Source organism: Phasianus colchicus, chromosome 3, assembly GCF_987193195.1.
Source record: "Phasianus colchicus chromosome 3, bPhaCol1.hap1.1, whole genome shotgun sequence".
Lineage (NCBI taxonomy): Eukaryota > Metazoa > Chordata > Aves > Galliformes > Phasianidae > Phasianus > Phasianus colchicus.
Genome location: NC_143438.1, coordinates 56144491 through 56156526, shown reverse-complemented (window position 1 = coordinate 56156526; position 12036 = coordinate 56144491). Strand labels below are relative to the sequence as shown.

Sequence of the window (12036 nt, the reverse complement as noted above, 5' to 3'; positions counted from 1 at the left end):
TGTTTGCATCTGAGATTTTTCTCTTCCCCTTAAACATTTTCAAATGGTCTCAGTTTTGCTCCTTGTTACCAATTGAATTCTTGTCTTTCTAACAGTCTGAGCAGCGGCTCTCCATTAAAAGTGTTCTCTTTTCCAGTTCTTTATTTCCTTTCTCCCTTTTTCATTACTCAGCTCATGAGGGTAACATTTTGATTGATTTGAGATTTTATCAGGTTTGGGCCTTTGTATTGCAAAGCACAGAGGGTGTTGGGTATAAGTGAGAGCACATCTGCCAGCTCTGTTCCACACCACGCTACTAATTTGTTTTCAACAAGTGGAGCTAAATGGCATCCATGGGAAACTTGCTTTGATGGGAACTGGCAGCCCAGAAAAGCTGTAAATGCCCCATCCCTGGAAGCATTCAAGACCAGGATGGTTGGGGTCCTGGGCAGCCTGATCTGATGGGTGGCAACCCTGCTCACGGCAGAGGGGTTGGAATTGGATCGTCTTTAAGGTCCCTTACAAGCAAAGCCATTCTGTGATTCTATGAAATACAACTGAGATTGTCTGCCCTTCATTAATCTCTGGGATGGAAATAGGGCCTGAAAATAACAACAGCTTACATAATTTTGGTAATAATTCAAGAAAAACAACGCAAATATAATTTTATTCTAAGAAATGATAGAAATAAAATGACAGTGTATTTAACATGGAAGTTAACTACCTTGATACTTGTTTTAAATGCAGTAGGACACTGTATGGGAACTGCTGAGTCATGGCCTGAACCACTGATTGATCACCTGAGGCAAGGACTGAGTCAGCCCTGGGAGCACAGGTGATGGAGATTCACCTGTGTGAGAGGAAGGGGTGGAGCCTGGCTGCACCTCTTCTAGACCCCACTTAAGGGCTGACTGCCACTTGAGAAAGGTTCTCTTTCTGGAGATTCCTCCTCTGTGGTGTCTTTCCTGCAAATCTAGATCTTTGGATGCATGTGAGTATTCCTTCTCTGTTTGTTTCTTCTTCCATTTTTGCCATGGTAATCTTTTCAGCTATAACACCAACTCTGACAGATGCACGTCTTCCTGAGGACTATCTTTATGGTTTATTTATTTATTTATTTATTTTTATGTAGAGCTTCAGAATTGCAGTTTTATTCAGTGTTTGCTGCTGTTATTTGACTTTAGGAGTCTTCTGATAAATGTTGTAGGAACATGAAAATACTCATAGTTAATACTCATGACCCTGTCACTGAGGTAACCCTACATATATCCTATGTTATCTTAAAGACTTGTGCAGGCATGCTGTGAACCTTCACTGTTAAGTTTGATATCAACTCTTGCCCTCTGCGCTTCTCTTTATCTGACCCAACTTGGTCACTATTTCTTTCATAGTCTTCACTCTCAATTTCCTCCTGTTTTATGATGTTGGTCCGTATCAGAGGCAATGGTTGTAGTATGGTAGTAGAGGTTAAACCTTTCCACCAGTATTCCATTTCATTTTGTTGCTGTGTGACAGATGGCAGCAGAGGGGCATTACCAAAAAAATGGAGTCAGACATGGAAGTGTGGGTGAGGTAAAGGAATATTGTTCCTTAACAATATGAATTCCTCCATACAGGAAAGAATGGCACCCACTGACGTTATTGATGCTGGCTGAACGTTTATGGAGACAAAATTGTAATTTTCATGGAAATTAATAGGATGTGCTACTTTTGGAGAAACCTGTGTACATAAATATAGTACACTCCTACTGAAAACTGATCTATATGTGCAAGAACAAAGGTAAGAGACTATGTAGGTTAACACCACACAGAAGACTAAGAAGTTTCATGAATAAATATAGTTCAGGGTGGTAAGTTAGCTGCTCGTCAGATTTCTACCTGAACTCTGCTCGGATTGGCTTGTTTGGTAGCTGTATGCTTTTGTCACCTTTGTGATTGATGTGCAGAAGTGTTTTTAGTATTAAGTTTAGCCTTTCATTAAAAATGACGTGGCATGAAATCAAGTATGTCTACTTACTGCTTATTGTTAGCAGTATAAGCCCTAGTATGGGCTAGACACATTATTTGTTTTGCATATCAAGTGTTTAATTTACATTGCATCAGTGAAAATGAAGCTGCACAGAAGTAGCTGCTATGAGACTTCAGGAGAAACTTCTAATTAAAAATTAGACAACCAAATTATTGGTTTTGCTATCTGTATTTGCTGAATTGAGTGGACTTCTGTAAAGGGTTTAATCTGGTAAGGTGTATGAGAACTGCTGAGTCATGGCCTGAACCTCTGAACCTGAGGTGAGCAATGAGTCAGCCAGGGGAGCACAGGTGAAAGCAATTCACCTGTGCTGCAGGACCCATTTAAGAGCTGACTACCAGTGGGGAAGGATCTTTCTTCTGAAGCTCCACTCCACTGGAGTTTCCTGAGCGAGCCCGTGATACAGGTAAGCATCCATCTATTCTCTTTGTCTTGCTTTGCCTAACTCCCTTGTTTATTTCATTATTATAACATCTTAATATTATTTGATTATACAATATTCCTTTATACAATTTTCCTTGATTATACACTATCTTAATATTTTTTGATTATACATAAGGAAAACTTTATTAGAGTGAGATATGGATCATGGGGTTTCATCATAATATGCTTGAATGGAGACTGGGATCTGCATTGTTTATCTTCAGTCTATTTGGGCTCACTACCTCCAGTTCCCTTCAGAGACAATGGAGGCAGGGGCACTTTCACCTATGTTTCAGTGGAACTTCTTCACTTGCCTGCAATGTCAACCTAAGGAAAGAAGCTCACAAACCTAATGCTAGCCTTGACTGGCTCTTGTATACAGGGTGAAGGTGAGGGAAATAGCTGCCATCACTAGAGAAGGTGATGTATCGCACAAATGCAAGTCTACACACTGCTCTTGACTGAGGAAGAAAATGATTAAGTACAAGCTGTCAGAAAAAATATTACTGGAGGATGTTAATGGGCCAAGCAGTTATGCAGGTTGCCTAGGTAATTTTCAATTATTATATACATAAGAACAGCTGGCTTATCACTGGGGTAAAATATTCCATCTTAAATTATGTGGTTTTCTTTATTAAAACTAAGAAACTGAGTGAGAAAACATACTTTTATCAAGTTCTAAGTAAAATAAGTTCTTAGAAAAAACTGAATATGAGGGAGGGAGGAAAAAACAGCCGAGCATTAGTTTCTCCTCTTCCATCATAAGGAAAATATCTCAAGAGAAGATATGTCTTCCCCTGTTAAGCATAAGGTACGTCAGATAGTTCTAAAGACTTCTATCTGCCATGCTGTGATTTAATGGTCCAGTACATTCTGCTGCATGTGTGTAAAGTGAGAGGTATAAGTAAAAAGCCTCTGATAGAGGTGCTAATGAGTTACTGATCCCTCTGAGACTAGCAGAGATGGCAATGATGTCACTGTAATTGGTTTGCTGAAGTACTTCACGTGCAATATACTTCTATCTGGGAAATTTGATGTCTGTATTTCTAACTTTCTAACTTCAACAAAAGTTAGAAAATTGCTTACTAAACTAAAATATAACTAAATACTGTAGACTTTTTTGGGAAAAAATTAGTCAATTTCCAACTTAACTGCTCATTCATCTCTTATAGAAAAGTGTGTGTGACAAAGTGTATAAAACTAGCCCAAGATTTTTATGAAGAAAGGTGTAGTTTTCTAAACAATTGTAGTTTTATTCTTACAGTATTTGAATATGAAGAATCCTTGTGTAAGAGAAGTAAAACAAAAAATCATATTCTGGGCCAGGCTATTTTCCTAGGTCTTGTTCCTAAATGAAACAATTACGTATGTGAATATGTTGCACATTAAGTGCTCATCATTAACAAAGTCAGAGCTGGAAAATGACAGGCTTGGCTGAAGGAAGTTTTACAGGAATAATGTGTCATTCACACTACTTCAACTACTTCACTCAGTGATGACAGTGTTACAGAAACCCTGATACCGTCCAAACCAACTTTTTTCCTCCAGTGGTGGTGAAGTTTCTCTTGAGCACAGGGTTCAATTTTGGACCAAGGAAGATGTAAGCCAACAGAAACAAGCCCAGGTAACGGTGTAAGTGGATGTTCTACAAAATTATTGAATTTTGTTTGTTCACATTAAGAAGAAAGACTGGGAAATACAATAGTATTAGCATTTGCATGGGGCTTCAAAAAGAAAATGTTAAATTTCATGTGAATGTCATAACTGTAAGATAAATTTCTGAGCTGCAATAGGAAGCTTAGTGAGGATGTGGAGTCCACACCATTGGACTTCTTGAGAATCAAGCATTCAGTGAGCAGTGACCTACTTTCTACTTGCTCCTGCCCCACAGAGAAAGCTAGATGAAGTAATTCCCAGTTTATTAGTGAATGATTTCTATACAGCAAACTGTTACACATTATGTAGCATTACAATTCTTAAAATTATATAGTTTCACACAATTTATGGAAAAGCTATGAGGATATTTATCTGTTAAAAATAGAAGCACATTAGAGCTGTATTCACAGGAGGAAATGATAGCAAGAATTATACTTTTAAAAGTACCAAGTGCTATTATTGTAATTTTTTGATAAGAAATTGGTCAAACTCTGCCAGACTAGCATAAGTGGTTACTTTGCAATGTTTAACAGTGATGTTCTCTGACCTGTTTGCTGTGCCCTTAACAAACAAAGTAAACCTCTTGTTAAATTCTTCTTGTTAAATTGATTTACACACTTAAATTTTTTCTCTCAATTTCCATTTGTGAGTGATTCACTCATGAGTATGCCAATTATTCATAAGAACCTTTTGACATACTGGAGCAGCATTTGCTACATTACAGACAAGACAGTCTGAGTCTAATCTCACCTAAAGTGCTGTAAATAGGCTTTGTTATTGTGCAGTAATGTAAGAGAAATAAAAATCAATCGAACGGCTGTGTGTATTCAATGGCTTATTAAAATACTCAAACATCAAAAGAATGAAGTAAAAGGAAGGTGAAGTTTTCCAGGGAAAGCTGTCTGTCTGCTTTTTAATTTCCTTCCTATATTAATGGAGGACTAGGGTTGAAAAATCTTATAGAAGGTAAAAGGCTGTATTCCATCTAACTTTAACTGCTAATAAACAGACACATTTGTCAGAACTGCTGTCTTTATAATTCTGAGACTTTTGCTTCTGAATCATTTCATTAGCTAATAATATTTTATTTGTTGATGTGGGGAGAAATTGTAGCAAAAATTTGTTTTTCTCTGGAAAAGGAAGATCAAATGTACTTCATGATTTTTGTTACAATGTATTAATTTGTTGGTAATTAGCCTTAGATAAATCTCATTGGATGAACTAGAGGTTTTTCATATATTGTTACCATTCTTTCTAGTTTCATTCCGGCAAGTCCAGAGAATAAACCAGAAGTTGGTGTTAAGAAAGTAACCTTTGAATTAGATTGCTTAGGTGACAAAGAATATCTACAACACTACTGTTTTTATTTACTTTTGTTGGAACCAAGACATAATTTGGCTTTACTTCATTTGGAAAATGAATTATTCTGCACTGTATTGATTTCAACTTAACTTTGAATGAAACTGTCCACTCAGATATTGAATTGTTTAATGTGTTTTAACTTATAGTTAATTTATCTAACTCAGATTAAATTGGGTTTCTTTATGTAGACCAACTCCATGTAAAGCTGACTGTGGAAAATCAGCAAATATTTCTGCAGAAATTACTAAGACTACTGTGTCTTCATATATTCTCTTAGGACCTTGGAAAACTTTGTTATTTCTAGTACATGCAGTGCTACCTGCAAACTTCATTTTGTCAGCTTTCATCCTTGTTTCTAGTGTGAATAGCATTCACCTTGACAAGAATGTGAATTACAATATTTATTGCCAATGCATTATGTTCTTATGAAGCCTATAAACACGAGCTCTCTTTGTAGACCCTGACCTCCTTTGTAGCTGCAATGAGTTGCAGGAGAAACAAGATACATATATTTCTAGAGTCTATTAGTCTTCTAGACTTCAATTTTTTATTTTTTTCCTTCATTTTTATCTCTGAAGATGAATTTTATTTTCCTGCAGTGGCCCCATAGAGCTGACACCAACACAACTGCCATACTGGAGAGCCTGTGGCCAACTGTCATTCCTGTGAGCATTCCAGGCTTCACTCACAATCCCTGAAAGCTTCAAGTTGATTTATTTTCAGGAATGTGCTGAAGTTTTCACTTGGGAAATTATTACAAATTATTAAAGGAGTGCAAGTATTTACCCATAATGTAAAACTCCCAGTCTTACACTTTCCTGTTGCCTGTGGACTCTGAAACAGTTCTCAGCTCTTAAGGTAATGCAATAAACAGTAGCCGTACAGATATTTTCAGCTAATGGTTAAGTAATACAAGGACAGAAATAAACTTTAAAATATGGTTGCAAAAGAGGATTTTCACTTTCCCAAGAGAGCTGTTTAAGTAGTAATGATAGTCACAGCTCTTTCCTTTTATTTTTCCTTACCCTTTCTGGCAGCATCTTTAAAGTGTAACAGCTTTGGTTTTGTTGCGGTAGAGAAAAACCTAGCTGCATCTTTGAGGTCTGTTTGAGAAGGCTGTTGAAGAAAATTTATGGGAAGAGAGTGCCATTCTGTGTGAAAGCCGGTACTTCCTCTCTTCTCAAACAATAGCCATCTGTTTTTCAATTGAACTGCTAAGGTTGGCTGGCTATTTGAATCCTCTTCAATAGAAGTCTCAGCTGAAAGCATGAGATAGCAGATGAGAGTGAAGTGTGGTAAAATTCTGGGCATATTCACAAGCAGTGCTTGCACACTTTGACTCACCTATCAAGGCGAAAGTCCTGATGACTGGTTTGGTTTACATTTCAGAATCTAAATTGTGCCTACATTGATTGTTGGAACCTGGCTGTGAACCTTGAAGCTCATCTACTATGCAAAGCTTGAGAAGGTAATGCAACATAAACACTAATAGATAGAAGATGCAGCTTTTCTGTTGGTGATTTTCTCTTCTTTAACTAGGTGCCTTACATCATGAAATCTGTGGAAATTTCATATGCTTGGAAGCCCATCATTATGACAATTTTGACTGACATTTTGTCACAGGGTTTAAAAGCCCTTAGTAAGAAATTGTATTCAGAGGCATGTGTACAATGATTTCCTTCCTTTCTTGGGGTATTACAACTGGGGAAAAAAAATGCAGGTCTTCTGATCTTTCTTCAACAAATGAATAATGACACAGTACTGAATTCTGTTAAGTTACCCAAAGTTTTCATCAGCAGGTCCAAGACTGCTAGCATAGAAAGCATCTGTAAATATGGAAGATGCTTCATAGAAGATATGTGTGACTATTAAATACAATTTTCTTTCAATTCAGAGTTTTTATCAGGAAAAAAAAAAGAATATTTCAGCTGAGTGCACTCAAAGTCTCAGTTGTAGCTGAGGAACTCAATGACTGGATGTACTAATAATGGCACTTGAGACCATTAGGCTACATGTAGAATAGGATGATTGGCAGCTAATGAAAGAGAATACAGTAAGATAAGAGACTAGAGTCTAAGAATAATGGAGGGCTGAAATGAACAATGTGTAACAGTAATGAAATGAGCCACAGTGTTCATATCCTAATAAAGACAGGAAAGAGTGACCTTATGTCTAGCAGAAATGAATTAACTGTAATCTGAGCTTGGCCTCTTATCATCTGTTTGGAAAATGTCTTCATGTAAGTATAGGTGTGATGATAATGAAAAAGGTTGCAGGCAGGAAGAAAATAGTTGCTTGTACCTTAGTGTACAGACAAAATTACAGTTAATAACTAAGAACTTGAATGTCCTGAATTCCTAATTGGATTGTGGGAATTGGTGAGATTGGAATAGGAAAAGAGAGGGGGGAAAAAAACCAGCACCATTTAAGCACTTAATAACATATATACAGAGAATTCAGGGCTTTTCTTCTTTCCCTCACACTTAGAAATTAGGCTTAAAATAAGTAATTTTGGCAAGTTAATGCTTTGCAGCATCTCATGCAGCAAACAACACAAGGGAAGCAAAAAGTGAAATCTGACTTCTAACTTTGCAACACAGCACGAATTCCTCCAGCCAAAGCCCTACCACTCAGATACTTTGTGGTGATTCATTTAATTTAAATATTCTGAAACTTGATGAAGGCTTATAGTAACTATAGCTATAGTTAATCAGAATAGTAATATTCTGATTATTTATCTTTAAGCTCCTCTTGTATTTGGTAGATAGAAGGAAAGTGCTTGGGTTTCCTGACTTATGCTGGATATATCACCGTCCTCATTAGAACACAGTGGAGTCTGACTTTTACCTTTAGTATGTCCTTGGATTTCTGAATGTCTTCTGCCACATCTCAACTGGACCAATTATATGCTCTGAAAAAAAAATATTTAAGTGCAGACACTTATACAAGTTCTGATCTATGCATTGCACATATACTTTTTCTTTCTTTTTTTTGCCTATTTTCTATATTTGTCACTATATTTAGATGAGAGGTCATTTCTGCTAAGAATGATAGAGATGGTAGCATCAAATAAATGGATCCTGACATGCACAGTTTAGAAATGCCGAGTGTCAGTTCAGTGTTCAATTCCTGATGTACTGCATTAAAAAAAATCATCACCTGTCAAGTTTACAAGATTTGGTCTGATGTGAAATGCAGTTGCGTGTCTGCTATGGTTATCTTTAACTATAGCACATAGTAATAGGATGAGGGGAGCTGGTTTTAAGCTGAGACAGTGGAGGTTTAGATTGGGTAGTAGGAGGAAGTTTTTCACTCAGAGGGTGGTGACGCACTGGAACAGGTTGCCCAAGTTGTGGATGCCCCATCCCTGGAGGCATTCAAAGCCAGGCTGGATGTGGCTCTGGGCAGCCTGGTCTGGTGGTTGGTGAGCCTGCACATAGCAGGGGGTTGAAACTAGATGATCATTGTGGTCCTTTTCAACTGAGGCGATTTTATGAACTCCACTTAAAATGTCTTCTATCTGTAACATACAATGTATGTGGAGCAAAGACTAAACAAGATTAGGAAAAGCTTTTAAACCTCTTAAAAAATTACACTGCAGTTTCTCAACAATTCAATAGGAATGTACAAAGAAGAGAAATGAGAACAAAAAATTATTTTGACAATTAGATACCAAATCAGATTATTACTCTGTTGCACAAAGTGCATTTATAAGAATGTTAAAAACTATTTCATTTGTTATACACTGCATTGATAGACAATTAATGCATTTTTCTCTGGGGCTTACACTGTCCCAAATAGGTATTTGTTGAGATGGATAATTGTTCAAGCAATACACTAGAGGATAATAGCTATTCCATGTTGTTGTCATTTTCCACACAGTCTTGAATAATATGGTTGATACTGTGTAGGCTGTTTAGCTCTTTCCTTCCTCACAATGAGTTGATGTGGGAACTGGTTGTGGCTGTTCTAAAATGTGGGACTATGTGGGCACTAATATAAAATACGTTCTACATGTGGTGATGGGAGTGAAAGTGGCATTTCCCTGGGAAAATTCTCCAGGTCCTTTGGGCGGTAAAGGTGTAAATAGGTTAAGGCTGTATGTACCTATTTTTGTCTCTTATGTATTCATAAAGAAAGAAAACTTGCCATGTGGCTGTCCTCTGATTTCTATTAGAACATATGCAATAATCAAACATCACAGTCTAATACAGTCATGAACTAAAAGGTAGGTCAGCATATATGTTAGGGTGTCCTTAAGGAGTTCATGGCTGTCTTTCCCCCTGCCCAGGATGGGTGTGAGGAGCAGAAGGCTGAGGTCGTGCCAATTCCAGGAGAATGCTGTAAAGAGAAGGTGGAACTGAAGGGTGGTAGAAACCTACAGGCAACTTCACAGCTCAGTATTGATCCCACAGGGTTTGTCACTATCACTTCTGTCCTCCTACAGTTCAGACCTTCCCACACACTGTCGGTTACAATTAAATATATATGCCAGGCATGACAAACAGAGAGGGTTTATCATACTATATGAGAAACAGATTTTGTGTACTGTCTTCAAGCGATTGAATTACTGGAGGCACAATAAGCCATGTAATACTGTGGTCTGATATAAATAAATGAAAAGTCACTTTCAAAGCAATAAATTTTACACCAGTAAATCTCACAATCTCCAGTAAACTGGATCCCGACATGAAGGGTCTAGAAATGCAACATGTCAGAAGTCAGGAATGAGAGATGAATTTTTGATGTACTGTATAAAAGTCAACAACATTCAAGTCTTCAGGCTTGGGCCTGCCTTCAAATGCAGTTGGGTGATTGCTGAGCATCTGGGAAGGATTGATGTTACAAGATTTTGTCACTTTGCTGCTAGGTCTAGTAAGAAAAAAATCAATGGCATAGTTTACATTTTATGTCACCTTGGTGAAATGAAGCTAAGAAAATAAATTAAGACTCTCTTTTTTTTTTTCTTTTCCCCTAAGGTATACTGAACAGAACAACAACAAAAATGAAGTTCAGATATCAGTTGTTTCTACAGCTTCTTTGCTTTTGGAGTAAGACTTTAAAGCAGTTTCTTAAGTTGCAAAGGGATCAAGCAATTAAGTATTGCTGAACATTAATGAATACCTTAGGACCCAGCTTAAAATTATAGTATTTTACTATTTTCACTAAGCTCGAATCTGTTGCAGAAATAGATATAAGACTTTTTGTTTTTAACTGATTCAGAGGTGTTGATATCCTAGGTTTTGTTTGTGGAGACTAGAAGGAGCAGTTTGCCACAAAGTGGAAAAAAAAAGAACTGCTGCAAACTGATCTGCAGGAGGAGCACATGCAGGATAGATCCCTCTTCCTGGCTATTATTAATCATTCCATAGTAAGAATTTTAAAAAATCCTATATAATCAAGGGATACAAATTGAGTGAATTTTTAAGTTCCATTTAATACAGAAATTAAATATAGAAGTTACAAAATACTGATCTGTGTCTGTTTAAAAAAAAAAAAAAAGCAGTATAGCATTTTACTTGGAAGGACAAAGTTTGCACAGCAAGTTGTCCTTGCAATCCTAAGAATTTTATTTGGTATGGAATCCTACAGTATGCTTTAAATGAAAATAAATAAATAAATACATCTCACAGATGTTCTATATTTTTCTTCTGGCAAAGATATTCTGCAGTGAGGAATCTTGAAATTGCATACCTTCTGTTTCCACTGATTTAGGGAAGCTGTTTCAGAAATTTGTGCAACCCAAGAGCTAACAGGCTCAATTTATAGACTAAAGAAATTGAAGTTAAAAACCCGTTCAATTTAAAGCTACAGTAATACAAAAGAAATAGGGAAATGTTGGAAAAAAATCAAATGTTATGTACACGTATTGGGAAGGACCTAGTGATTTTAGAATCTGAAGTACTGCAAATGCACTGAAATCAAAATGGCAAACATGTCTTGTTTGGGAAAGTGACAAATTTTGTTTTATTGTAATCATTTGTGTGCTTTTCTAAAGACATCAGGTATTCACAAGAGGTTTCTGAAGATGACAGACAAAGAATTGAATAGAGTGAATTTTAGACAACATTTCTCTAAAAAGTAAAGTGTTCACAGGGTGAAGATAAAGCAGAAAATGGGAGAGAAACAAGATAGAAGCCCAAAGAGGTGAAATGTGTACTCTAAAAGCTGTGGGAAATAAACAAACAAGCCATCACTAGCTCTATTTAGTAGTATTGCCAGGAAAAAGTCCTTTTGGTGAGCAGAAGAGGAATGGCTTGGTGTTTTGAACAAATATTAAATGCTACTCAAATTAAAAACAAACAACGCAATGTTGAGATACCTTTTAATTTTGGTATTTGAAAATCTCAGAAGGAAAAGGTTTGGAAGAGAATTCTTAATTGTCATCATGGAAAATGTTTAGAGGACTTTTACTGGTATTGAATGGAGTACTCACTGGGTCATAACATTATTAACGTAGGCTTAAAATTAAAATATTAAGTTTTATATTTGTATTGGTTTTTAAGAATAAACTTAATTTTCTTGAATTCTACTGCAGAGCGCTGTAAACAGCAATTTAACTTTGACTGAAAAGATTAATCTCTAGA

At 36.6% G+C, this 12036-nt stretch overlaps 1 long non-coding RNA gene across 1 annotated transcript; it reads left to right on the top strand.

Moving 5' to 3' along the window:
* Positions 1-923: 923 nt before the first annotated feature.
* Positions 924-8259, top strand: LOC149918595 (uncharacterized). The gene is made up of 6 exons (XR_016465594.1): positions 924-970; positions 1596-1759; positions 3980-4055; positions 6049-6307; positions 6839-6917; positions 8214-8259. It is a non-coding gene; the product is annotated as an uncharacterized LOC149918595 (long non-coding RNA).
* The last annotated feature ends 3777 nt before the right edge of the window (positions 8260-12036 follow it).